This window comes from Protopterus annectens, chromosome 2.part1 (assembly GCF_019279795.1).
Source record: "Protopterus annectens isolate FY-2018-M chromosome 2.part1, PAN1.0, whole genome shotgun sequence".
NCBI lineage: Eukaryota > Metazoa > Chordata > Ceratodontiformes > Protopteridae > Protopterus > Protopterus annectens.
In genome coordinates this window covers 295,522,816-295,550,605 of record NC_056729.1, presented here as the reverse complement: position 1 = coordinate 295,550,605, position 27,790 = coordinate 295,522,816, and the positions used below count along the sequence as shown (strand labels likewise).

The 27,790-nt window shown below is 36.9% G+C and overlaps 1 long non-coding RNA gene across 1 annotated transcript in view; it reads right to left on the bottom strand.

Moving 5' to 3' along the window:
* The window catches only part of LOC122794030, a 190,424-nt gene that overhangs the window by 54,812 nt on the left and 107,822 nt on the right, over positions 1 to 27,790 (bottom strand). The gene's annotated exons all lie outside the window — the stretch shown is intronic.

Here is a 27,790-nt window from a genome sequence, read left to right as displayed (position 1 = left end):
CGACTGACCAGGGTCTGTCTGTTCTAGGAGTACATTTTTTTTTTCTTTTTGCTTTCTTTGGATTCATCTTTTTTATCTTCTGATGGTTTTAACCCATCATGTTTTAGCCCCAAACATTTTTCCTAGCAGAATTGGCAGTACCTGTTGTCCATACTCGTTTCTCACATGCTTCTGTTCATCAAGCTCTGGTTTGGTTGCCACCTTACCTGGCCTTATGGCTCTATTTCAGTTCTCACTATAATACAGGCAGAGGACCTGTTTGTCTGGTTTCTGTCTGGAAGAGGGATTATGTTTCACAGAAAACCAGGAGACAGACACATCTCAGTTTCTGATGTAAGTATTTATTTAGTTTTTCAGTTATATTAACAGAATGAAGGTTTTACCAAATCACATTGTACTCTAAACTGTACTTTAAAAAGCAAAGCATTCAAATACTTAGACTTGGGTTTACACAGTAATTTTTCATTTTTTGTTTGGATGATTTGTGGGAGTACCCCCCCCCCTTTTCCAAAAATCCAGAAGAAAAATTACTGTAATTCAGAAGAGATGTAGACAGAATCCATTTTCATTACATATGTAGGTTTTTGCAATCTTTTTTTTAATCAAGAAACATCTTTATTGGATTATCACTTATGACATAGGCAATCATGCATTTATATAAATGAAAACAAACCATATTCACATATTTTTGTTACAAATGTTATACATCATATATAATCTTCCATGCAGAACATTACATAGCTCATACAATTCCTGACTTCCCCTAAAACCTCATTCTTCCCCAAAACATTACTCTGCATATATTGTTCCCACAATTCCCATTTTTCCATGTAATTTGCTCCTACCATTTTCTAAAGATCCCACTTCCAGTTCTTTTTTCTCTGTTATTATATTCACTACTTCTAGTACAGTTGGTTTACACTTTGATTTAAATTTTCTAGTAACAGCTTTTTTTGGCAGCCACCAGAATTAAAGACAATAATTATATAAGTGTAGTTAGGCAGCATAGAATGGTGGTCTGTAGGATGACATTAGTGATCAAGAAGAAGAGGAGGGGTGTGAGGGCAGCATCAAGGATCAAATGGTGGAAACTGAAAAAGGGTGATTATGAGGTGGAGTTCAGGGAAGAGTTAAGACAGGCACTGGGTGGCAGTGAAGAGTTACCGAATAGCTGGGTAACTACAGCAGAGCTAGTAAGAGAGATGGCTAGAAAGGTGCTTGGTGTGACATCTGGATAGAGGAAGGAGGAGAAAGAGACCTGGTGGTGGAATGAGGACGTACAGGAGAGTATACAGAGAAAGAGATTGGCAAAGAAGAAGTGGGATTGTCAAAGAGATGAAGAAAGTAAACAGAAGTATAAGGAGATGAGGTGCTGGCCAGAGGTCTGCAAAGAGTCAACCTCTGCCTACCCAAGAACTGTTTCAGACTCAGGTGTGTTCCACCATCTCGTAAATGGGAAGCTCCTACACTGGTAAGGGCAGTTTAAATAACATCCAGAAGAAGACACAACCACGTATCTCATTGGTGAGGCATAAAGCCTTCCTGAGGTTGAGGTAGATAGAAAGTAACATTCTAAAAGTTGCTAATAGAGTTGAATCTGCCATGGAAAGATAGCAGTATTAGTGCTTTACTCTGGGTTCCTTGACTGGTATTGGAGCAGTCTTGGATCTCCTTTGTCATTGAGACATTGAAGAAAAAGTGTTTCAGGGCATCCTTTCTTCTTTCATCTCTGCCACTTTTTTCTAGAAGAAATTCTATAGTTTATCAGTATGTTTGAAGACTTTAACTTTGACCATAATGGAAGTCTTTAGATGGGCAGGGTATAAGATGGTAGTTTTTTTATCCTTTTTGCTCTCAGAAGTTGGATAATGTTTCGCTATATTTTCTTCCTTTCTATAACTTGTCAAATATCATTCTTAAAACATGTTCTCCTCCAAAATATTGAATTGCTGTGGTGGCCCATGCTGCTCTGAGAATTGCTTCTCTTTCAACAATGGGTAATAACTTTGTGATGACCAGCCTTGGTCTAGCCCTGAGTTCTGGCTTGGTTGTAAAAGAATTATGGGCCCTATCTATATGGAGCTTCTTTTTGGTATTTACCCTCAGAATGATTGGGATCCATGCACTCAGAATTCTTAACATGGCCTTACATTCATTGTTGAGGAAACCAAGCACATGGACATCATTTAATTGACCCTTGTTCTCTAGGTTGTTAGTCCTCAAACTAAGCTGTAGAGTGAATGTCAATAAATTTTGGTGGAGAGCAATCTTATTTAATCATAAATCCATGTCAAACACTGATAAATCAATGTGGTGAAAATTATCCTTATTTGCTCAATCTCAAGTGTATTAAGATAATTGTAATGTCAAAATAATAATAAAACAAAATGTCAGCAAGCAATAAACAGATGAAATACAATGAAAATAAATGAATAAATGTCATAAACGAGATTGAAAAATGGGTTTTATGGACCATTCAAAGCTGGCCAGTGTAGAGGTTCCCTCATCTACTGGAAGAGGAGGTTCCAAATGTATTGAACTTGATATGAAAATAATCACATACCTAATGTCTCCAAATGCACTACTGGAACTTTTAACAGCCCCAGCAGGGAAGAACTCTAAAACCTAATGGAGAGTGTAAGAAACCATGAGCTCCTTTGATATGTGGGGCCCAACTCTTGTAGGGCTACAGTACAACTAAAACCTTAAATATGATACAAAGCTGAACTTACATCCATTGTTTTTGCACAGAGCCAGAGTAATGTTTTGGTAACTAGAAGTGCATTTAAGAACTCAGGCTTCAGTGCACTGTACCAGCTATAATTGGTGCACTTCAGTGCTAGAAAGTCCCAGAATTTGGGATTTATAATAACCAAAAAGGGAAGAAACCAGGGCATTGCAAATTGCAGAAACATTTTCTTGGGGGAGATAGTGTTTAATGTAAGTGATACTCCATAGGTGTAAGCATGATGACTTGACAATAGTTGACACCTGGTCTCTAAGTATTCATTTATTGTCTAATGCCACACATAGATTTTTCATCTTACCAACAATTTGTAACTTATCACCAGTATAAATTATGATTGGTTTAAATAAAAAGGACAAATAGAACCTCTCAGCTAGAATATCTTAGAGTGCAGGGATAATCATGGCCTCTTTCTTAGATATCATAATGTTCAAGTAATTGCTAATCATCCTAGCTTGGATGCATTCCAGATCTTGACCAAGTGCATGTGCAATAGATATTATTTCATGAAGGACAAAGTTGAGTATTACCAGCATAGTAACATTACTGATGACCTTCTCTCTAATAAATTCCCTTAGTGGTAGCATATACACATTGAAAAATAATGGATCCAGAATGGACGTTTATGACACACTCAACACAGCAGACTAAAAGGATGTACTGTTTGTCACCTAAACAGCCTATTTACTGCATCCTGAAAGGTATAAGGCAAGCCATTTTAGGACAGTACCAGTGTACTCACAGTAAGTCCATAGATGGCCAAAAAGATTTCATGTCTCACCAGACTGGATGCTGTTGAGTGATTACAGAGATCAGAAACAGAATAATACCATCGATCCTGTCCTATAGGAATTAATTGAAAACCCTTTTAGAGCTGTTTCAGTGCTGTGTGTGTTGAGGAAAAAACAGACTGGAATGGATTATTGCTGTATGACAGAACAAAGCTGCAAACAATTATCTCAGTAATCTTACCAATCAATGGCAGTAGGCATCAAAATTACTGGGGTCTAAATGGTGCATCTGCAAGGTGTGTTTCACCAAGATCTCCTATATAACAGCTGGGTAGACCCCATACTCAAAGAAGAGGAAACCATGTAATAAATCATAGAGCTGACCTCTGCAAGACAGAAAAAATAACTTGATAATTTCTATATGAATTCTTTAAGAATTCCTAAAATGAGTTTCATGGTAAGCACCACAATCTCCAATGACCTTATCACTGGGACTGCTACCATTTTTAGTGATGCAAGCATAGATCAAAGAAAGGAGACATGAACTCAGATTCTTATGCAGAACCCTGCATAGATGGAAAGACAGGATAAACTGCTGAACTCTAGTTTCTAAGCCAGTGGAGCTCAGCATCAAGCCAAGGCTCATATGACCTAATATGGACAAGTTGTAAATTAGATGGGGTGAGTAAAGCCACAATTGCAGTAATTTCTCTTTTAAGTACTGACATCATCTGTGCCCAAATTTAAGGCTGTTTCCTTGGGTACAGTCGTCAATTTGAAGGAAAGCTGCTATATCCAGGACCACATCAGGCTGTCCTTAGAAATGGAAGTCAACAGGGTTTCAGAATGGGAAACCATGTGGTTCACATGATCCTGGAAATTCTTAGACCAGCATTTTTACATTTACAGTGGCCTTGCCACCACATTTCCTGTAAGACAATAGCTGGGAGGTTGAGGCAGGCAATTCTTATACTGACCATTATTTATTTTAGAAGATTATTCATAGGGGTTGTGGAGCTGTATTTTCATATCATGACAGCAGATCAGAAACTCCTCACTTCTTTGTATTGATGTTGCACTAAAAATAAACTTTAAAAATATTAGCAGTAATACTACTCTACTAAGAACAAAAAGGAATGCTTACTAATTGGTTACATTTTAATGAATCTAATGAACCAGATTGATGATCAGCAAAAACGTCTGACAGTATATTCTGATTCTAGTCACTATAGTGGCTTAATTTAAAAAAAATATTTGCTATACTAAACATAGCCATTTAGAACAGATAATATTATGGGAGGCTGCTGCAAACAGGCTCTCAATTTCTAGGTTTCTTTGAGCTCCTTTTGTTGTATTACCTCAACAGCTTTTTCCATGATGGAATGTTACCTTCTCTAAACCTCTGTTATATGAAACTATTCTATCAAAAAAGATAAAAAAAATATCATTTAAAACAATTCTTTGCAAATGTAACAAGATTAAATATCTTCAGATTCTGCATTTGAATTCTGAAAGGCCCAGTGTGATAAGTAAATTATTTTATGATCTCTCTATTGTTTCTGTAACCTCTATCGCTTAACATCCACAAGATGATGTCCATTGTGAATAATTCAAAAAAAAGTTAAGAATTTATGTTAAGAAAGTTTGTTCAGCCTGCGTGACAAAATTTAGGATAACCAATAGCATTGTTGATATTTGCATACACAGAAAACACAGACATCCATGGGGTATTCATTTTTCCAATTGTTGTTTGTCTAGAAACCAAAGGGACTGTTAGAGATCTTTAAACAGACAGAGAATAACCACTCTAATTATAATATTAAGGCTGATCTGTGAATTCCCATTAGAAAAATAAATAAGTTAGTAAACATTCCAAGAAATAAATAGAACCATGGTTACTTGCAAATAGAACAAAAAAAACAGAACCATAATACTGCTATGATTTCTGAAGTAGGCTGCAAACGATGGACATGAACAACAAGACCCTGTTTTTATTACCAGCAAACATGGCAAGGCCATTATGAAATAATTCTGAAATACAGTATGTAACCTACTCAATGGACACTTTGAGACAGAATACTTGGTAATAAAATGATCACTTGAATCTTAAACAATGTGCCTTAACATGCATCTAAGAAGTAAATTTCCACCTGTACAAGTGGAACATTCCAGCAATAAAAATTAATATAGTATTAATCTGAGCAATTGACAAATGCAAATATTTTTTTTTTCTCAAATTTTGTTTTTATTTTTCAGCTACATTTGAATGAATTACATAGTATTTATACATTAACATCTTAAATAACTTTGTACACTATTTATATTAGCCTGGAATTATAACAGATCTTAATGCATACAGTTACTTTATAAGTATGTCCAATCCATTATCAGAGTGTCGGATCAATTATTGTATAGTGCCAGTCAACGATAACACTTTTCCCCAAGGGCTATTGATAAATGGCTTTGGAAAAAATCTTAGTTCTTTAATTTTAATTTCCAATAATGCTGTGGTCTTCAGTAGGCTGTAGAAGTCTTTCAAAGTTGGTATTGTGTTTGTATTCCATCTTCTTGTTATACACTTCCTTGAAATTGCAAGTATAGTCCATACTAGATACATGTTTGACCTATTCAAATAAGGACCTTTGTTCACATTTAATAATAAAGAGCTTTAGTTAAATAAAATGATTAATTAAATAAAGCTTGTAGAAAGTTATTAATACCATTCCAAAATGGCTTAATTTTAACACAATCAAAGAAAATGTGGTTCCAGTCTGCATTGTGTACTTGTTCACATCTCCAACATATTCCTATTGTGGAAGAACTAATTTTACTGATTCTATCTGTGCAAGCATTTCCAATTAAAAACTTTTCAATATTGTGCAAAGGATGTATATTTTATCAATAATAAGATATTTGTTTTAATATCTTCAGTTAAATATATTGAGTGTCCTTTTGTTATGTATTTCCAGTATGAGGTTTTGGGTGTTGTTTTATAGTTTATCAGTATTTTGTAAAATTTTGAAATACTGTTTCCCATGTCAAAGTCATTATACATGATTTCATATATGTATTTCGTAAATTTAGGTATTTCTTTAAATGAAGAATTGTTAATTATTCTACTTAAATCTTGTGAATATGACATAATACTCTGTAAAGTTAGCCAGTCCTGTTGTGGAATTTTGTATGTTCTTTTTATTACTTGCTATATCTAAGACTTTTAGTTTTTTGATACATTGGAGCAAACAAACAAACCCTTTCTGTTCCCAGGAATTAATAATTTCTCTATATATTTTATGTGGAAAGTTCTTTGTGACTATAAATGGTGTTAAAAGATCAAAACAGATTTTTAAATCTATATTTGCATTAATAATTTTCCTAAATGAGTCAATGTAATAATTAATCATATGAGTTTTAGTGGGTTTAGTTATGTTACATTGCATACTAATACATAATATGTGCCATGGCAAATTGTTTTTATTTGTTATTTCATTTATTAATATTACAGTTAGTAAATCTTTCCAATTTGCAGTATAATTTGGACTTATCCAATCTGAGATTGTTTTAGATATTGATGCCTTTATATATGTTTCTATATCGTTTAATCCTCCCTGTTTCCATGGTCTGATATGATGTATTAAAGCTATTCTGTTTCTTTTGGGAAACCATAAAAATGTTATTAGGCATGAATGTATTTCTTTAAGTATATTCCTTTCTGGTAACAGCTGTATTGCCAAGGTTATATATAGGATCTTGGACAGTAAAACTGATTTTATTAACAGTAGTCTATCTTTAAATGTTAACATTATTTTGTTCCATTTTTCCACAGAGATTTTAATTGTATTGATGATATTATTGTAGTTTTTGAGACTAATTCATTATTATCCTTGCATAACTCAATTCCTAGATCTTTTAAGGTAGATTATTGTTTCCCTATGATGTCATACCCCTTAGTCTGCAGTTCTTTTTTTATTTAAAAATAAAAATTTTGATTTTGATTTATTGAAATGGAGTCCTGAAGTAATGTGCAATTTGTCAATATATCTAATTCTTCGAATGTCTCTTTTGTATTAGATAATGTTAGTAATATGTCATCAACAAATAGCATTACTTTAGAATTGTATTGTTCATAAACCATCTATTCCTTTGATTTTTATATTGTTACAAATTGAATCTGCCAATATTTCAATAGCCAGAGCAAATAGAATCAGTGACATGGGACATCCTTGTTTAGTGCCTTTTGTTATATGTATAGATTCAGAGGTAAAAGGACCTAACTTGACATATGCTACATTAATTGTATGTATATTCTTTAGGAGATGAGCAAAGGATGTAGGAAATTCAAATAACATTAGGATTTTGAACAAATAGTCCCAATTTAGGGAATCAAAGGCTTTCTCTATATCTAAGCCAATTATGAGTGTTTCTTTATTTTCTTTATTAACATAACCTATAAGAGAAATTATCCTTTTAATATTGTCATGTGTGTGTGTGTGTGTGTGTGTGTGTATGATAAATAAATCCAGTTTGACCATTATTGACTGTTTTGGATACTGGTATTTTCATTCTGTTATGTAATATTGTCATAAATATCTTATAGTCATTATTTAATAATGATATAGGTCTATATGAAGTACAGAGGTTTGGGTTTTTTTCCTTTAGGACTGGTGTGATTAAGGAATATCTCCAAGAGGGTGGTATTAAAGCTTGTGACTGAATTTCTTATAGAGTTTAATGGAACAGTGATAGTATATTTGAAGGAAAAAGTGTATATATTTCCATAATTATGCCATCTATACCCGGAACTTTATTATTTTTACCCTCTTTTATTGTATCTATAATTTCTTTGTCGGATATGGGTGCTTGCAGATCTAGTTTTAATTTTTCTGGCATTTTTTTTAATATTAGAACATTTTTCATCTAGATTTAATTGATCGATATATATATTTTCTTTTTGGAAATGTTCCATATAGTGATTTCTATAGGCATCAAGAACGTCACCTATATCCAAGACATTTCCCCTTTCTTTTTATGGAAGATACTTTTAATGATACTAGCTTTTGATTGTATTTTGATTCTTGTGGATAAATTATGTAGATATTTGGGAGAAGTGGCCAAGATATTAATTTTTAGTTTTTCTAAAGCTAAACTAGTTTTATGTGTTAGAATTTCATTGTATTCATTGTTTAATACTTTTGCTTTCTTTTTCATCTCCAAATAATTTTGATTTTTTCAGCTTTTACTGACAGAAGTTTGGATTGTAGCTCTCATACTTCAGAATCCTAATCTCTGATTTTTTTATACCAAGTTAGAGTTTTACCATATATGTAAGCTTTTAATGAGTCCTATATCATTATTTTATTTATCTCTGTGGTGTAATTAATATTTAAGAAGAACTGTAATTCAGATAATAACTATGGTTTGAACTGTTTAGTTTTAGTTATATATGCTGGAATTCTGGAGTTAAAGATTAGTGGTTTGTACCCATTTTGAAGTTTTAATAGCAATGAATTTTGGTCTGGAAAGTGGCAGGGAGCGATTGAGAAATTAATGATTTTAGAGTGTAAGTCATGGGCAACAAATATTTTATCTATTCTAGTTTGGGTATCAAATCTGTGATATTGATGAGAAAACAACAAAGATTTATCTTCTTTAAATTTGAAAGTATCTACAAGATGAAATGATTCTACCCACTTGTTTAAAGCTTTTGATGCATCAGATATATGCAGAGGTCTTTTATTTGTAGTTTCAGAAATATCAAATATACAGTTAAAATCTCCTTCTAATATTAAGTTGCCTTTATAATTACTGGAAATGAAATCCAAGTTTTTTTTAACAGTTCCTGTTTCAATGTCTGGGAACCAGTATAGATTGGCTAGGGTCCATATTCTGTTATTATATTTAACTATTACTAATGCCATAAGGCCTTCTTTATCTTCATATTTATAAATGATTTCTGGGTTAATCACATTTGTTTTCCATAAAATTGTTACCCCTTTTGTCTTTGTCATATAAGTGAATTGCGCCAATAACATATATTACTTAGGATTCCATTTGTAATTGTCATTTGTTTTGAAATGAGCTTCTTGAAGGAAGAAAATTTGTGCTTTGTTCAGTTTTAAATATTTCAGTAGATTTGATCTCTCGCTTGGATTGTTTAAGCCATTGGTATTTAAAGATAATAAAGTTAAATCCATCTTAAGATATTTAGACTGTGTATTTTTGTTTTATTGTGACTATTAAACAATTTTCTCTGATAAATATAAAGTATATGTTTGAGATTTTAAAGGAAATTATCAGTTTTATACTTTGAGTATTTACCAATAAAGTAATGTTTTAGTCAGGCATATTAAAAATGTTTTTGTGAAATAAATTTAAATTAATAAATGTTAACAAAACTAAGATCCGCACTAGCCATGGAAAGAAAATCACTCCTAATCTGATGAATAAACCTATGCCCATCAGATTATCACTCATACCTTGACAATTCAGAACATCTGAGCTCCATAATTTGCATTATCATATGGAGAATATTTGTAATAGGAATAAGCAATATTTATATTATTTTGAACATATATAGTACTATTGTAGATCAGACAGCATTCTAATACAATATAAATGTCTACTTATTGTATAAGCAATTAATATTTACATGAGAGATAGATGACAAGCAATTCAATCATAGTAAAGTAGGATGTATCATATATAAAACCTCAGTAAAAGATTATAGATCATTAGCACTCTTCAAGAAAAATCTTGATGATTGGATGGGAAATAGAAAATTCACCCCGGGGATCACCTCTGTGGCTTTGCTCTACAGTGGCACAGGAAAATATTTTTCTTGGGTGGCAAAAGCCAGGGTACCTTTTTGGCTGGGCTTGTATAGGCCCCAGGGCTGATAGACTAGTACCTACCTATGAACCTATGAACCTATAGCACACAGTTATTTAACATATTCACCCTTATTGATGAAGTCTTTCAAAACTTATTACTTAATACAAATAGATGGTAATAATATTTATACGTAATGTTTATAATACAATGCATTTTACTGGATATATCAGAAGTTCTGTTTCATTGTTTGCCAGTATTTAAGTAATCACTTTATTTTTTGCTAACTTACTTAAAACATCAAGTTTGTTTTATGTGAACATTAATGAAAGTGCATTTTAATTATCAGTGCATCCCTCTTTCCCTCATTTCCTGCACATAAGGATTTTCATATCTGTCATTTCTTATTATAAAATGAGTGAAATTATAGGTTACGGACAACAAATTCACTTATTGTGATTAATGATTCCCTTTCCATATTCATAAATTGCCATTTTATGGCATATACTGAAAGTTTTTAGATTTAAATGGCAACATTCTATTTCTATAATCAGCAAAGGTTAAACTGAGTGATTATTGTCGATTTAATACTATTTGTTCAGAATGTGATTGCTACATTCTGTGACATTCCTAGTTCAGGCTTCTATTGTTTCCCTTGAATAACTTTGTCAGTTTGATGTCATATATAAAACATTAGTTACCTTGGTAACAGCTTAAGCATTATGTATGGTCAAGATGGGTTACAAAACTACAATTCAAGTTAAATCAGTTATATGACTTGTTATGCACATTTACTTATATGAAAAAATCATCATGCTTCCCCTTGACATTCAGTATAGTGTATGTCATTTATAACTTGTTAAAACAGCAGTGTTATTATACACAAGCCCATGTTATTAAATTGAATGTCTATTGTCAGTTTAATACTATTTGTTCAGAATATGATTATTACATTCTGTGACATTTAAAGTTCAGGCTTCTATTGTTTCTCTTGAACAACTTTGTCAGTTTGATGTCATTTATAAACTTTAGTTACCTTGGTAACCGCTTAAGTATTATGTATGGTCAAGATGGGTTGCAAAAACAATTCAAGTTAAAGGAATTACATGACTTGTTATGCATATTTACTTATATAAGAAAATTGATTCCCCTTGATGTACAATGTAGTGTATGTCATTTATGACAAGTTAAGACAGTAGTGTTATACAAAAGCCCACGTTATTAAATCCTGTCTTTAATATCTAAATTCAGAAGACTGCTTCATCTTATATGATGATTATATATTTTATGTCTAGATTTACTAAAATCATACATTACATAACTATTGTGTGTGTTTTTTTTTTTTTTGGCTGTTTCTTAGTTATTCAAGAGACTATAAGCTGTAATGCTTACTCTTATTATTAGCTCCTTCCAAACATGTTTATGCAGTCCATATACTTTAAAATATGAGACCCTTCTAATTTCTTATTTGTTATAAGTATATTTCCATCCTTAGATACACACACATATCAATACTTCAAGCACTGGCAACAATGCCCATCCAGTTTTGCCAGAATACCATTCACTAGTTCATGTGGTTGTTTCCAGGCTGTTCTTAAAATATCCAAACCGATATTTGTCCTGTTCCATTTTACCAGCCTGTTCCATGCAGTGGCCACTCTGCCAGTGAACCACTCAACACACCTTCCATTCCAACAGATATTTCCACAAAAGAACTCTGATGACTCTCTAGCACTTCCCGGCAACCCCAAACACCCCTAGAAACAGCTATCCCATATGCTCATCACATTTGAGCAAGCTCACCTACCAGACCACTGCAAAGGATACTGCACAAGACCAAGTGCTTTTTGTCTTTCACAATAACTCAGACTTCCATTCTTATGTAAGTCCTTAATGTGTTTGGACCAAAATACATTTTAAATATAAAATTGTGGTCATTATTATTTATTTATTTATTTTATCACGAATCAACTTAATGAGCTAAATGAAGTGTTGGGAGACCATCAATATGTGTACATGTGGTTTAAAACAGCCCTTTTGTTATATATATTTTTTAAACCAAAAAACTTCACTGCCGAGAATCATCTTGGAGGCTCCTCAGAGCCATTAAGCATTATAGTCACTCTGTCTCCATTACCATAGCAACCTGGGAGCATCTGTTTCTGTTAGTGTGTCTGTGTACTGCATACCAGAGGCTCGGGATGCACCGAAGCAAAACATCACTTCACTGCAACTTCAAGCCTAAATTCCCTCCCTTTCAGCAAGGCAGCAGCCAGGAAAAGAAAGGAGAGCAAATAGATAAAACAAAAAAAACTCCAAACAAGCCACCACAACAAGAGATAACATTCTTCCAGTCTTCCCACCTCTCACTCAGAAGATGTATAAACAACTATTCTCTATCAAAATATCCCAAATCACAGTTTTATCCACCCCCTCCCCCTAGATCCAGGCTAAAACACCAAATGTCTCTTCCTAACACACAAGCATCAGTAAAGCTTGATCACAAGCTGCAACCCACAGCTTCCCAGAGATGAAAACAACAACATACAACAGCTGCCAGACACTGCTGCATCCACACACACCATGTCAGGCTTAATCAAACAGCACTCGGAGCTATGATACCTGCCATAATTGATATTAACTATGTTTAGACAGAATAATAATGACATTTGTACAAGCTGCCAGACACAGCTTCATCCACATACACCATATCTGGATTGATCAAACAGCACACATAGCTGTGATACCTGCTATAATTGATACTAACTATATTTAGACAGAATAATGATGACATTTGTACTAAGAACTTGCTACTATTATTTAACCAGGATATACATGACATTTCTATATCATACTTTAACTGAAGAAGTCATTAGTCTCCATGACAACATTTTTTCTCAAAACACTCGACTGTTACTGCTATTATATATGATGTTAATTTGATACATTTTAGTCTGAACTCTGATGAACGGTACCTTGTTGAATTAGTTAATTAATTACTTAAATTATTATAAGTAAAAAAATGAAAAATGAACATGATAAGTATTCACTGAGTTCAAGTAGGGGAATAGAAACTTCTATGTTTGTATTATATGCTGCTTTGTTTGGCTTATATATAGGGCTGGATTTACGAAAGCTTGCACAGAGTGCAAGAAGAGTGTAGGAGCTCACGCCGGCAATATGTCTGCCGTGCGATCCAGGTACAGGGGCAGGGGCGTGCACGAGAGCTTCTAAAGCTACTCTTGCACGGGCAGCATCATGGTATGCAAATTACCTCATTTGCTTGTGAAAGCCATGCAAATGAGGTAAATTTGTGATCCAGGAAACACTAACCTGTCCGTGGAAGATTAGTGTTAGCTGTACCGTTCTGCAAATAGCTAAATGGAGCTATGACAGCTCCAAATAAAGGATGCATACAGTTGAGGAAGCATGCCAATGGCCAAATATAAGGCCATTGGCATTTATAAATGTTTAAAAATATAAAAATTTAACTTTTGTTGCCCCAATCTCCGATGTTTAAGCATAGTGCATCACCGCGCAAACGTGCTGCGCTTATAAAAACAAGAAAATAATTAAAAAAAAGCCAAAAATAGGCATTTTCACTAAAAAGCTTATTCTGCCATGCAGGTGAATGGCAGGCTGAAGACAACATGGTCACTGAGTAGTGGTTGCTAAGGGGGGAAGCTCAGTGTGAGAGATGTAGCCATGCATTAGTAGGCAATCCTATGCAAATTAGGATAAGGATAGTGAATCCCAATTTTCCCCAGCATGTGAGCTATGTCCCATGAGTGTAAGAGTAGGAGTAGGTGAGTAGTAGAGTAGAATATAGGTGACATCATGAGGGGTTGTGTCAGACAGGCTGTAAGCTGATTGGAGCACAGTGGCTTATATTTGTTTTGAGTTGCTCAGGATTGCAAGAGGCATGCCTATAGTTGTCCTATTTGAAAACTTCAAACCAAAGGTGCACAGTGTTAAAAGTAAAGTTAAAAGTAGTAGCTGATATAGTTGGTACTGCTCCTTGCTTTATTAATAAAATGGGCAAAAATATTAAAAGTTTGTTGGAGTTTAACATTGGATCTAAGAAAGGAGCTGACACACACACAAGCAAATGTGGGTTTTGCAACCAATGTTCCAGCATATATGAAAATAGCCCCATAATGTTGCAAAATAGCAATAGGAATAAGATCTATGTATCCAAAGGCAATTGTAGGACTAAGATGTTAGTGTATATTGCTTTATGTTCGGTCTGTCCCTCATTTTACATAGGGAAGACCGAGAGACAATTTAGACAAAGAATATACTCACATCTTTATTGTATTAAAAGGAAGGATACAAAGAATGCCTTAGCAAGGCACATGGAGGAAAAAGGAGCAGAACACAAATTTAAGTTTGCTATATTAGAAGTTATCAAGAGAAACCCTAGGGGAGGAAATATGAAAAACTACTTAGCTTACAGGGAGCTTTATTGGCAGGTACTAACAGATGCCAATACTGCTCCAGGAATAAATGACTTTTTATCAATAAAGTCTTTGTTAATGCTGAATAGCTAATTCAGCTTTCAGCTACATAAGGGTACATTGCACATAATAATATGAGCAAGTATATACAGGGGCAGCTAGTTATGCTTCATATATTAATTTAATATATAATTGATTTAGGGGAACACACAACATGTTTTTATAATATTAGTAAGTTCACCATTTCTGTATATAATGGAGTTTATTATATTATTATATAGTCATATGCTGATTTTTTAAAGTTGTATTTATTAATTAATGTCATTTTGGCTCCATTTTTTATATAAATTGATTACAGGCGCATTCATTTATTGTTCTGATGAAACTCGCTGTGACGAGTGAAAGCGCTCAACCAACTAAAGCTCTGTGGATATCTATTAAAATATCTGGATTTTATCTTGGTTCCGGTGGATTTATTTTGCTTGCTTGGCTGTGTAGGTACTATCCGTTTGGTTATTTTGTTTGCTTTTCTTGGGTTGATCCAAACGGTTTTTTGCATTTTCTGTTGTCGCATTATGGATTCCTCACACAGCATGACTCCTACTACACCATCCAGCCGCCGTACTGAAGTAGAACAGTTACGGGCTGAAATTACATCATTACGTGATGAGGTATCAAGGGTTATGGAGTTTGTGAGCAAGATCCCCGGCTTACTGGACATGTGCATTTGTTCCCCTGGCAATTCAAACGTAAGAGAAGCTCCTAATGAGGTTCCTGTATACAAGGGAACATTACATCGTGGCTCAAACAATAGCGAAATAGCACTGGGCACTTCATCTCCTGAAATACCGAACGGACAGGCACAGGAAACAGCACAGGGTGCCGGTATAGATTTGCCCGGTGTAGTTGCTACGGCTGACAATAATAAGACCGCAATTACGGACTTTACCTTCGATTTTTCATTTGGTAACTTTTCCGAAGAAATGAAACGGGTTGGAACCAGACCAAAATATATCCAACCAACTCGGACTTATGCATGTGTTTCAGGCGAGGAAACTCGCTCAAAAGGTACTGTTACTAATAACATGAAAAAAGATTTTAAACCTAATGCGTTACAAGAATTTTTAGGACATGAATGTAAATTTGATGGTAAAGTGGTGAGAAACAATACTGATTCTCGCCAGTATGGCAAAAGCACTATCAAAGATTTGATTTATACTTTTGGTAAGAAATTTAATATAATTAATGGTCTGAAATTAGATAATGCTTATCTTAATTTCTGTTTATCTATTAATATTGTACCTATGGGCCTCAGGTTCTTCAAATTCCCTTTGGAAATTGATATTAATACTGACGTCCAAGTAGAATTCAACACTCTGTTTGATGGGTTTGGATTTGAGTATATGAGAATGCTCATCAAACACAATGATGCTAAGCTATGTAGATTGTTGACAGAAGTAGAAAGTTTGAACAATTTGATTACTCAGGACTTGCTTTTTCCGCAGTGGGAAACACTGTTTCACAAACAGTTTAGTACAGCAGAGGTTAGAGCTAGCAAGGCCTATGAACGTAAACAAAAGAAGTTGAATAGAGACAGAGACCAATATAGAAAGCATGTTTGTTATAAATGGGACAGTTATAAATGGGAAAGTTCTAAATATAATAGTGAGACACAGGAATTTTACGACACAGATAAGGGTGACCATAATGAAGAGTGTTTTCACTCAACCAAGGGCAAGCATTATGGCAAATGGGGAAAGGGAGGAAAATGGAAAATGAAATACTAACTTTGTCATCAGATAGGGAGCAAGAAAATTTGAGTCCCAGTTGTGATGATATTATTACAACAAATCATGTAATAAATACTTATAAAAATTTCAACATCTATAATTATAGTAATATTAGGTTAGAAAAGGCTCACTTTGGCTTATTGTCCAAAGGGATGAAATTTATTCCAACGCCTAATTTCAATTTAGTGGATAATATACTAGAGGTAAAAAAATTCACTAGGAAATTGAACTTAGCTTTGTCCTTCGGACATATGGCAAATGAGAATAGTGATAATACAGTTAAATTAAGGAAAAAGAGCTGTTTTATTCCATCTGCAAACCCTAGTGTTCAAATGTATGAAAATAGAGTGATGAGAGAAATTTATGCGGTTAATCTTGATAATAAAAAACAGAAGAGAAAGCACAATATGATCAAGGAAGAATGTGAGGTTTTATATGAATTGCAGTGCAATAAAAACATCAGGATCATGAAGCCTGACAAAGGTGGTGGCAGTCGTATTTTACGACACCACCACATATAATGCTGCTATTTTTGACATCTTGCACAATTCAGGCAACTATGACACTATTTCTCTTAATGAGATAAATATTGCCTATAGAAGAATAGATATGTACCTTGAAGAATATTATATAGAACAGAGAATAACAGAGGATTTATATAAATATATGTTGGTAGATTTTCCCATTTTGGCAACTATAGTAGGGATACCAAAGGTACATAAAGATATTCTGAATCCACCATTTCGCCCCATTATATCTGGGAGCAAATCTAAAACCTTTCCATTAGGTGTGGTCATAGACACACTACTAAAACCTATATACACGAAGGTTAAGCACCTAGTGAAGGATTCTTGGGAATTTCTTAAAAACTACCTGACAAATATGGATTACAAAAATATTATATTTGGTACAGTGGATGTCATTGACTTATTTAGTAGTATACCTATAGAGGAAGGTTTAGAAGCCTTCACAAGAAGCTTGAGAAAACATACTGAGTTAACATGGGATAGGATTTCTCTTCTGGTAGATTTAATGAGCATTATTTTGCAAAACAATTTCATATATTTTGAAGGGGAATTGTACAAACAAACCAGGGGAGTGACTATGGGTGCGGCCTGCGCACCCATATTTGCAAACCTGGTTATGTTAGACTGGGAGGAAAGGACTATTTTCAACAGTCCACATTATAATTCAATAGCATACTACTCCCGGTTTTTAGACGATATATATATATTATGGAAAGGGGACATCATCACATTCTCAAAATTTTTGGAATATATTAACTCCAGTAGTGAATTTTTAAAATTTACATCTGAATACAATGAAATAGGGGTGCCGTACTTAGATACCTTAGTAAGTGTTGAAAATGGGTGTTTGAAATCAAAAATATTCAGAAAATCTACTTTCACCAATTCGTACTTGGATTTCAGTAGTTTTCATCCTATTAATGTCAAAAGGAATATATATAAAGGCCAGTGCATTAGGGCAATCCGTATGACGTCCGATTTAGCGGATACTATTACTGAAATTGACTTTATTACTGCATTATTTTTGGAAAGAGGCTATGACATAGTAACTATGAAGGACATCTCTATGTATGTCATTAGTCAGAGGGGCAGTAGATATACATCACTGTTAGGGAGTAATAACATTTCAGTTATTAATGATCCCCACAATTCGGTGCCAGAAATTATTAGTTCATCAGCTACTAATATTATTGATTTAGGATCTTCAAGGAGCAACAGACATCAAGATTTTAATAGAGCTTGCATTTTAGAATATGGACCATTTAGTCATATTATAAAGGATATAATGTACAAGAATTGGCATCTATTGACAGATGAAAAAGTAGTAGCTGATATAGTTGGTACTGCTCCTTGCTTCATTAATAAAATGGGCAAAAATATTAAAAGTTTGTTGGAGTTTAACATTGGATCTAAGAAAGGAGCTGACACACACACAAGCAAATGTGGGTTTTGCAACCAATGTTCCAGCATATATGAAAATAGCCCCATAATGTTGCAAAATAGCAATAGGAATAAGATCTATGTATCCAAAGGCAATTGTAGGACTAAGATGTTAGTGTATATTGCTTTATGTTCGGTCTGTCCCTCATTTTACATAGGGAAGACCGAGAGACAATTTAGACAAAGAATATACTCACATCTTTATTGTATTAAAAGGAAGGATACAAAGAATGCCTTAGCAAGGCACACGGAGGAAAAAGGAGCAGAACACAAATTTCAGTTTGCTATATTAGAAGTTATCAAGAGAAACCCTAGGGGAGGAAATATGAAAAACTACTTAGCTTACAGGGAGCTTTATTGGCAGGTACTAACAGATGCCAATACTGCTCCAGGAATAAATAACTTTTTATCAATAAAGTCTTTGTTGATGCTGAATAGCTAATTCAGCTTTCAGCTACATAAGGGTACATTGCACATAATAATATGAGCAAGTATATACAGGGGCAGCTAGTTATGCTTCATATATTAATTTAATATATAATTGATTTAGGGGAACACACAACAGGTTTTTATAATATTAGCAAGTTCACCATTTCTGTATATAGTGGAGTTTATTATATTATTATATAGTCATATGCTGATTTTTTAAAGTTGTATTTATTAATTAATGTCATTTTGGCGCCATTTTTTATATAAATTGATTACAGGTGCATTCATTTATTGTTCTGATGAAACTCGCTGTGACGAGTGAAAGCGCTCAACCAACTAAAGCTCTGTGGATATCTATCAAAATATCTGGATTTTATCTTGGTTCCGGTGGATTTATTTTGCTTGCTTGGCTGTGTAGGTACTATCCATTTGGTTATTTTGTTTGCTATTCTTGGGTTGATCCAAACGTTTTTTTGCATTCAACTGTCACACCATGGATCACTTCATCAGCTCTACTACACAGAGGCATAGGGAACTAACCCCATGTGTGGTGATAGCTGCACACTCTGGCCGTACTAATATATGCCTTCAGGCAGATAGCCTATTACCTACCTGTGTATCTATATATATGTAGGGGGAACACAGTATAATAAGCCAAAGATGGATGGGCAGAGATGTGTGTAAGAGGGTGACCATGACAGGGAGCCATCCAGGACTGACCCACCCAGCACACATCCCAATGGCACAAAAGACATGAGGTGCACATCTCACCCACTGTACATAATAGCCACCGGTATCTGTAAGCATTACAGTGTATGTGGTGCATGTGCCTGCTGTACAACATGACTGTACAATGAAGTACACATCTACTATCTGTAGACATGTACCTGTCACATAGGTTCATAGGTATGTCGTAGACTAGCTTCACAAAGGCATATATTAGCCTAGGCAAGTTGTGCAGCTTTCACCACCCCAATGGTTAGTCTCCTAAGCCCTAGTTCTAATAGTTAGTACCCTAAGACCCTTTCTAGTGGGGCTGCTGTTGTGATGCCTGGTGTGAATTGTCTGTTTCCCATCCACTTATCAAAGTTCCTGTTGAAGAGTGTCAGTGAGGGGCTCTGTCTGATGTACATTGGGACTCTGTTCCACAGTAAGGCAAGTGTCTGGGATGGTACTCTATCCCACCAGCATGTTGCATTCACTGTTGTGATGAGGTTCATATCCCTGGAGTGTGTAGTGCGACTCAATTTTGTTATCCGTAGATGGAGCATGTTCAACAGTTATGTGTTGGACATGGCTCTGTATGTTAGGCAGAGTGTGCCTCTGAGTAGGCGATGCATAGCGGAGAACAGATTTAGTTTTACCAGTTGTGTTGCATAACACAACTGTTTGAGGCCAGTAATCCTCTTGGTGAGGTACCTCTGTGGTCTCTCCAGCTGCTGGATATGCTTAATCGAGTACATCCAAAATGGTGCATTGTACTCAATGATGGGTCTGATGACTTAAGAGTAGAGGGCCACCACTACCTCTTTTGATCCTGATGCAAACCCTTTGTTGATTAGGTGGGCCACATAGGATTTCCTAATCATTTTGGCAACATGGTTGTCAAAGGAAAGATGACTATCTACTTGTGTCCCCAGATCCCTTATTACCTTGTCAGTTTTTAGGGGGTAACACCTATGTGGTAGTTTGTGGGTACTTTGTTTTCCCCAAAGGGGATTACAATGCATTCTTTCACATTGAGCTTGAGGCCATGATTCTGACACCACACATCTGTCTCATAGATTCCCTTCTGGAGAATATTTGTGTCATCCGGGGAATCTATTATGGCAAACACTTTACAGTTCCCAGCAAACTTAGTCAAGCACAACCCTCCTGTGTTGGCATGTACTTTTGAGAAGTCTATACCAAACAGTAGGGGCCCCAGGACTAAACCCTGGGGGACACCAGTTGTTACTGGTTTAGAGTCTGACATGTAGCCAGCAACTCTTAATTTGTGGGATCTATCTGTGAGCCAGTTTGCAATCCATCTTGTGATGTATGGATTTATGCCCTGGTTGGTGAGTTCATCTATGATACCTGACTGGAAAATGGTGTCAAAGGCCTTAGCAAGGTATAGGTAGGCTGTGTGGAGCTCCTTTCAATCATCTGTAGGCTGGGTAACTGTCTCAAAGAAATCCACCCAGTTCAGGAGGTGTGATCTGCATTTGACGAAGCCAAACTGGGTGTGCTCAACTGTGTGAAGGTTCCCAGTGTCTTTATTGTTGACTTCCATTATGATTGGCTCCATTGCCTTGCAGATCAGACTTATCAGGTTCATAGAGCATGAATGCCAAGGGTCTTTTGTAGCCCCACCCCTGTGGAGTGGGAAGAATGTTGCTGTGCAACATTCTATGGGTACATATCCTGTAGAGAGGATGTAGAGAGAGGTGTAGGTATCCTTGATGAATATGGATACGTCCCCACCCTATGTGCTATGATCTAGGTTCTGATGCTGGAAGGTATGGAATGAGTAGTATCCTGGTAATGCTGGTGTGCTCTCTGGAGCCTTGAACTAGGTTTCTGTTACTGCACAGATATCAATATTCTCCATACTGAGATGTGTCTCGAGTGTGTGCATCTGGAGGCTGAGGCTTCTGGCAATGAGTAGCATTTAGCTCACTTTGTGGTTATTTGTGTTGGTTACGGGGTTTAGTTTGTACTGAGTGACCAGTGTTCCACACGTGAAGTCAACGCCTTATTGGTCTGATCCAACCATAAGCTAATTACCCTACATATCCACATTCTGACCCCACCCCCCATTAAGGCAACCATGTTAAAAAATTTCTCCAAAGTCAACTTCATACTTCTTAAGACAGAAGCGGTGAACTTCATGACACCCATGCAGATGGACAATACAGTTACGACTACTGAATTCTACACAATTGCACTTTATAAGCACTTACATGAGTGCATGGATTGTACTATCCCAAACAGAACCAAGACGCTATCCTCCAAAAAAGGAAGCCAATCTGGTAGTCCCCTGCCATAAACAAACAGTACAACAGAAGGAAGAAACTGTTGCAAAAGAGAGTAAAATCCCATGGGTGGAGGAGCTCCCTGGTCAGCCTCAGTAAGAAGCTGTGATCCCTGATAAAATCCTCCAAAGCTATTTACAAAAACAAAATCACCCCTGATTCTAAAGACAACCAGAAAGCATTCTATAGCTATGCAAGAATCTCAATGGCAACACTCAGATCTGCTCTGAGTTACAGCACAATGGCACTAAATATACAGACCCAACCGATATTGCCAACATCCTGGCAGATATGTTCAGTGCTAACTCCCCCCCCCCACCCATGAAAGAGCCCATCTCTATACCGGAAGAATGCAAAGTTCCTGTAATCACGGCAGACCAGGTAAAAACCACACTCTCCAAAGCCAGGAACACAGCATCCATGGGAACAGACAACATCCCAGGCTGTGTTCTACATGAATGAACTGGCACCACACCTAAGTACCATGTTCAATCATAGCCTCACCTCAGGCTTTGTGCCTGCTGAATGGTGCACAGTGATGGTTATCCCACTACACAAGGGGGGAGCCACCACGGACCCCGGGAACAAGCGCCCCATTAGCCTGATGAGCTTGGTCTGCAAGCCATGGAAAGTATCATCATGGAACTTATAAACAAAGACATTGGTAATCTCCAAACTCTGGACCCCAACCAGTTTGGGTTTGTAAAAGGCAGATCATGTCTCCTAAACCTGATAGACTTCTTTGAAGCAGTCACCAAAGCTGTAGACAAGGGTAAGGTGGTTCACACAGCCTGTCTAGATCTTGCCAAGGCTTTTGGCACCACCCCCCCACTCTGGAATTATAGATAAACTCACTAAACTAGGTATAAATCCCTATGTCACAAGATGGGTTGCCAACTGGCTCACTGACAGAACCCACACTGTGAAAGTGGCAGACTCCAAATCCGACTTCAGACCAGTGACAAGTGGAGTACCACAGGGTTCAGTCCTGGGTCCTGTCCTGTTTGGTATCTACTTTCCTGAAGTACAGGCTAACACAGTAGGTCTTTGGCTAATGAAGTTCGCAGATGACTGCAAATTAGGAGCCATAATTGTAACTACTAACGATCTGGACATCCTACAAAAGGGCCTCACTGAGACAGATGCCTGGTGTCAAAGCCATGGCTTCAAGCTCAATGCCAGAAAGTGCATTGTCATCCCCTTTGGTAAAAACTCTGTACCCATGAACTACAACATAGACGGTAGTATACTTAACACCGAAAGTGTGATAAGAGACCTTGGGACACAGGTGGACAGTAGTCTCTCCTTTGATAATCACATTGCCACAGTAGTCAGGAAATCCTTCTATGTGGCACACCTCATCACAAAAGGTTTCTCATGCAGGAAAAAGAGGTCATTGTTCCCCTCTATTCATCACTCATTAGATCCATTATAGAGTACAACACCCATTTTGGTATGTACCTCACAAGACATCTACAACAACTGGAAAGGCCACAGAAATAACTCACAAAGAGAATTACTGGCCCCAAACACATGCCCTACACAGACCGTCTCAAAAAACTCCAGATTTACTCCATCGCATATCGCCTACTCAGAGGTGATCTCTGTCTAACAAAAAAAGCTATGTCAAACCCAGAGCTGTTGGACATGATCCACTTAAAGAAATCCCAATCCCTCCGAGCTACATGCTCTAGGGACCTAAACCTTGCCACCATAATAAACAGAACATGCTGGAGGGATAGATTCCTGTTCCAGAGACTTCCCATACTCCAGAATAAACTACCTATCTATATCAAACAAAGCTCCTCATTAGCACTCTTCAAGAAAAATCTTTATGACTGGATGGGAAATAGGAAATTCACCCCGGGGATCACTTCTGTGTCTCTGCTTGACAGTGGCACAGGAAAATACATTTCTTGGGTGGTAAAAGCCAGGGTACCTTTTTGGCTGGGTTTGTATAGGCCCCAGGGCCGATAGCCTAGTACCTACCTATGAACCTATGAACCTTTGAGCCTTGTCTAAAAAAGGTAATATGGGGACAGCAAGAGCCTTGGCCAGTATTCCGAAGCATAGGGGCGACAGGTGCAAACCATCTGTAGTGAAGCAACGAGGTTTGTCTATCATGTCATCACAGGCAGACAGAGACTGGATCCCCTCTGAATGACACCAGAAGCTCAGCCAATTGTTGAAGTTTATCATCTTTCTGTTATATTGCAGTATCATGTAGGTGAAGGTAAGATGCTACTCAAGGTCAGGGTCATACCAGCCTGGGCTACATGATCATAGAGCTACTATATATCTCTTGTCATGTTGTCCTGGGAGGTATGTCCCAGATCATTCACACTGACATGTACAAAGAACACGTCATATATGTACCTGTTTTGGAGTGATGTAAGTGCTTGTGTTATGTGGCAGATCATAGCACCTGACAGACAGCTGACAGTAACCTTCCCCTTGTCCAGCCGAGTGAGTGGAACATCTGTGTGCCTGACTATGGAGTCACCTATTACTAGTGTGTTGGGTATGTTGGTTTGCCTTAGGGCCTGTTGTGAGGCACACTGCTTTGGTGTACTGTGTGTTTTCTGGCATATGCTTGGAGGTGCATGTTGCTTGCTCGTCTGCTTAGTAGGACACTCTCTCTTTTTCAGATTAATATTTGTATTCTCTGAGTATGGTAATGTGTATTTATGTGTGTGTTTTGCTGGTGCTTATATTGTAGGTCAATGTGAAACTGTTGGTGTTGTGGTTGTATGACCGTACTCCTCTTGACTGCATTGTCCAGTATTGGGTTGACAGAGCTTAGCCACCGGTTTGACCCTGTGTGTGCCAGCATGTAGTGCATCAACCCATATATGATATGGTCATGGCCTATGCATACAAAACACTCACAATACACCTAGTATGATAAGCCTGCTGAGGTTAGCAAATGTGAAAAAAAAACTTTGGGCAAACTGTCAGCAAGTAATGTCTGTATTGCACCCTGTAACTCCATATTGCTTGCTGAAGTGTAAAGACGTACTTAATTTGGATTAAGAACCCCACACTTACCAACTGTGTGTGTGTGTGTGTGTGTGTGTGTGTGTGTGTGTGTGTGTGTGTGTGTGTGTGTGTGTGTGTGTGTGTGTCTGTCTCTCCCTGGGGAGAGAGCAACCTTTTTGGAGACTACTCCCACCCCTTAAAAGTGGTATACTCATCTTTGTCAAGTCTGATGATGTCACCATCCTAGAAATATACCTGTGGAAAAATGAGATTCCAGTAATGTGTGTAGCGTGTCATGTCAATGCATGTTGCTGTGGTATCATAATGTTGTTAGGTAGGGGGTTGATTCCTGCACTTGCCGACTGTGTGTTTGTGTTTCCCTGGGGAGCACCGACCCTTTTGGAGACTACTCACACCCCTTAAAAGTGGTATACTCATCTTTGTCAAGTCTGATGAAGTCACCATCCTACAAATATACCTGTGGAAAGATGAAAGCCCAGTAATGTGTATAGCACATTGTGTAAATGTCTACTGCTGTAGTATCATAATGTAGTTAAGTCAGAGTTTGACTCCCACACTTGCCAACTGTGTGTGTGTCTCCCTAGGATGGATGACCTTTTTGGAGACTACTCACACCCCTTAAAAGTGGTATACTCATCTTTGTCAAGTCTGATGATGTCACCATCCTACAAATATACCTGTGGAAAGGTAAAATTCCTGTAATGTGACTAGTGTGTGGTGTGAATGTATACTTCTGTTGTATCATAATGTAATTAGGTAGGGGGTTGATTCCTGTACTTGCTGAGTGTGTGTGTCTCCCTGGGGAGGACTGACCCTTTTGGAGACTACTCACACCCTTTAAAAGTGGTATACTCATCTTTGTCAAGTCTGATGATGTCACCATCCTACAAATATGCCTGTGGAAAGATGACATTTTAGTAAGGTGTATAGCACACCATGTAAATGCATACTGCTGTAATATCATAATGTAGTTAGGAAGGAGCTTGGATCTTGCACTTGCTGTGTGTGAGAGTGTATGACACTGTTGGTCAAAGCAGAGTGGGTTTTGATTTTTCTAGTGTATGACATATCACAATGACAATTGTATGTGCATTACACAAGTAAGGTAGATGTGGGGCAAAGCCATATACATACATGTGACCTCAATTATTTCATAGGTGGGTACTCTGCTTTCTCCATGAACACATGTGTTATCTTTGCCAGGTCACTTCTGTATGCTCGTGACAAGCTTAGCCACAGCAGTGATCCCTAAACTAGGTCTTCCTGTTTCACATCCACTCATCACAGTTTCTATTGAAGAGTGTGAGTGAGGGTTTATGCTTGAGGTATATTTGAATCCAGTTCCAAGGCAAAGTCTGGCAAAGATGACTAATCATTATAGGTGTGCAACAACCTCTGTGGATCTGCATGCAAACCCTTTATTGCTTATGTGCTCCACAGAGGGATTTCCAAAACCCTTTGGTAATGTGATTATCAAAGTAGAGATGACTAAACACATGGCTATATGTATACATTAGTACCTGTTCCACATTTTGGGGGCTATTACCTATGTGGTACCTGGGGATACTTTGTTTTCTAAAAGTGGATAACTGTGCTTTCTTTGGCTTATAGCTTTACAGCATGAGTTTGACACCAGGTATCTGTCTCTATACCTTTTTGGAGGATGTGTGTGTCATCTGGAGAATAAAGTATAGCCCACAGTATGCATTTTCATCAAACGTGAGCAGACATATCCCTACTGTGTTTGCTTGTACTAAAGAAAGCTATATGCCAAACAGGAGTGGTTCCAGGACTGAGTGCAGGTGAATACCACTTGTTACTAGCATAGAATTGTACATGGAGGCTGCAAATGTTACTGTGCATCCTACATCTGTGCGTCAGTTGACAATCTATCATCTAAAAATCGTTTATGGTCAGTCTGTTGAGGTTATGTATAATACCAGACGGTGGGATGGGTATGAATTGCTGGTGAGCTATAGCTTGGCTGTGTGAACCTCCCCTCCCTCACCTATAGCCTTGTTAACTGGCTTGAAGTCTACTAGGTGTAGGAGCCATGATCTGGCCTTTAGAGAACTTAAGTGGGTATGGTGCAGTGTTTGCAGGTTCATAATGTCTCTGTTAATGATTTCCATAATGCTGTGCTCCATAGCCTTCCAGATAACATTTATCTGGCTTATAGGATGAGAGTTTCCAGGATCTGCTGTAGTTCTACCCTTAATCAGTTTATGTTAAAATTTGCACTGGGTGTGACAAGGGTGGAAAGGATTAGGAATAAGTATATTAGAGGGTCAGCCCAGGTTTGAAGGTTAGTAGACCAAGCCAGATAGGCAGGATTACGTTGGTTTGTACATGTGCTGAGGAGGGATGCAGAGTATATTGTGAAATAGATGCTAAGGATGAAGCCGCCAGATAACAGGAAAAGAGGAATGCCTAAGATGAGGTTTATGGCTGTGGTGAGAGAAGACATGCAGGTGGATGGTGTGACAGTGCAAGATGCAGAGGGCAGGAAGAAATGGAAACAGATGATCTACTGTGGCAACCCCTAATGGCAGCATCCGACAGGAGAAGAAGATGCTGTAGCTCAACACTTGTGGACTGTGAACACCATTACCGTGCGTCATTCCACAAGTATGTAACCTGTATAGAGGCTGCATCTGGACAGAGTGTCTAGGTAAGTGGTGACTTCATATGTCAGCTTGTGTATGACACAGCCAGGGACACTGTCCAGTACCATTACCACTGTGGTTTGGACTTTGGTAAAGAGATGTTTTAACTAGAGTGTCTGAATCATCAGGTTTTACATTCTTCAGGTCTGGAAATGTGGC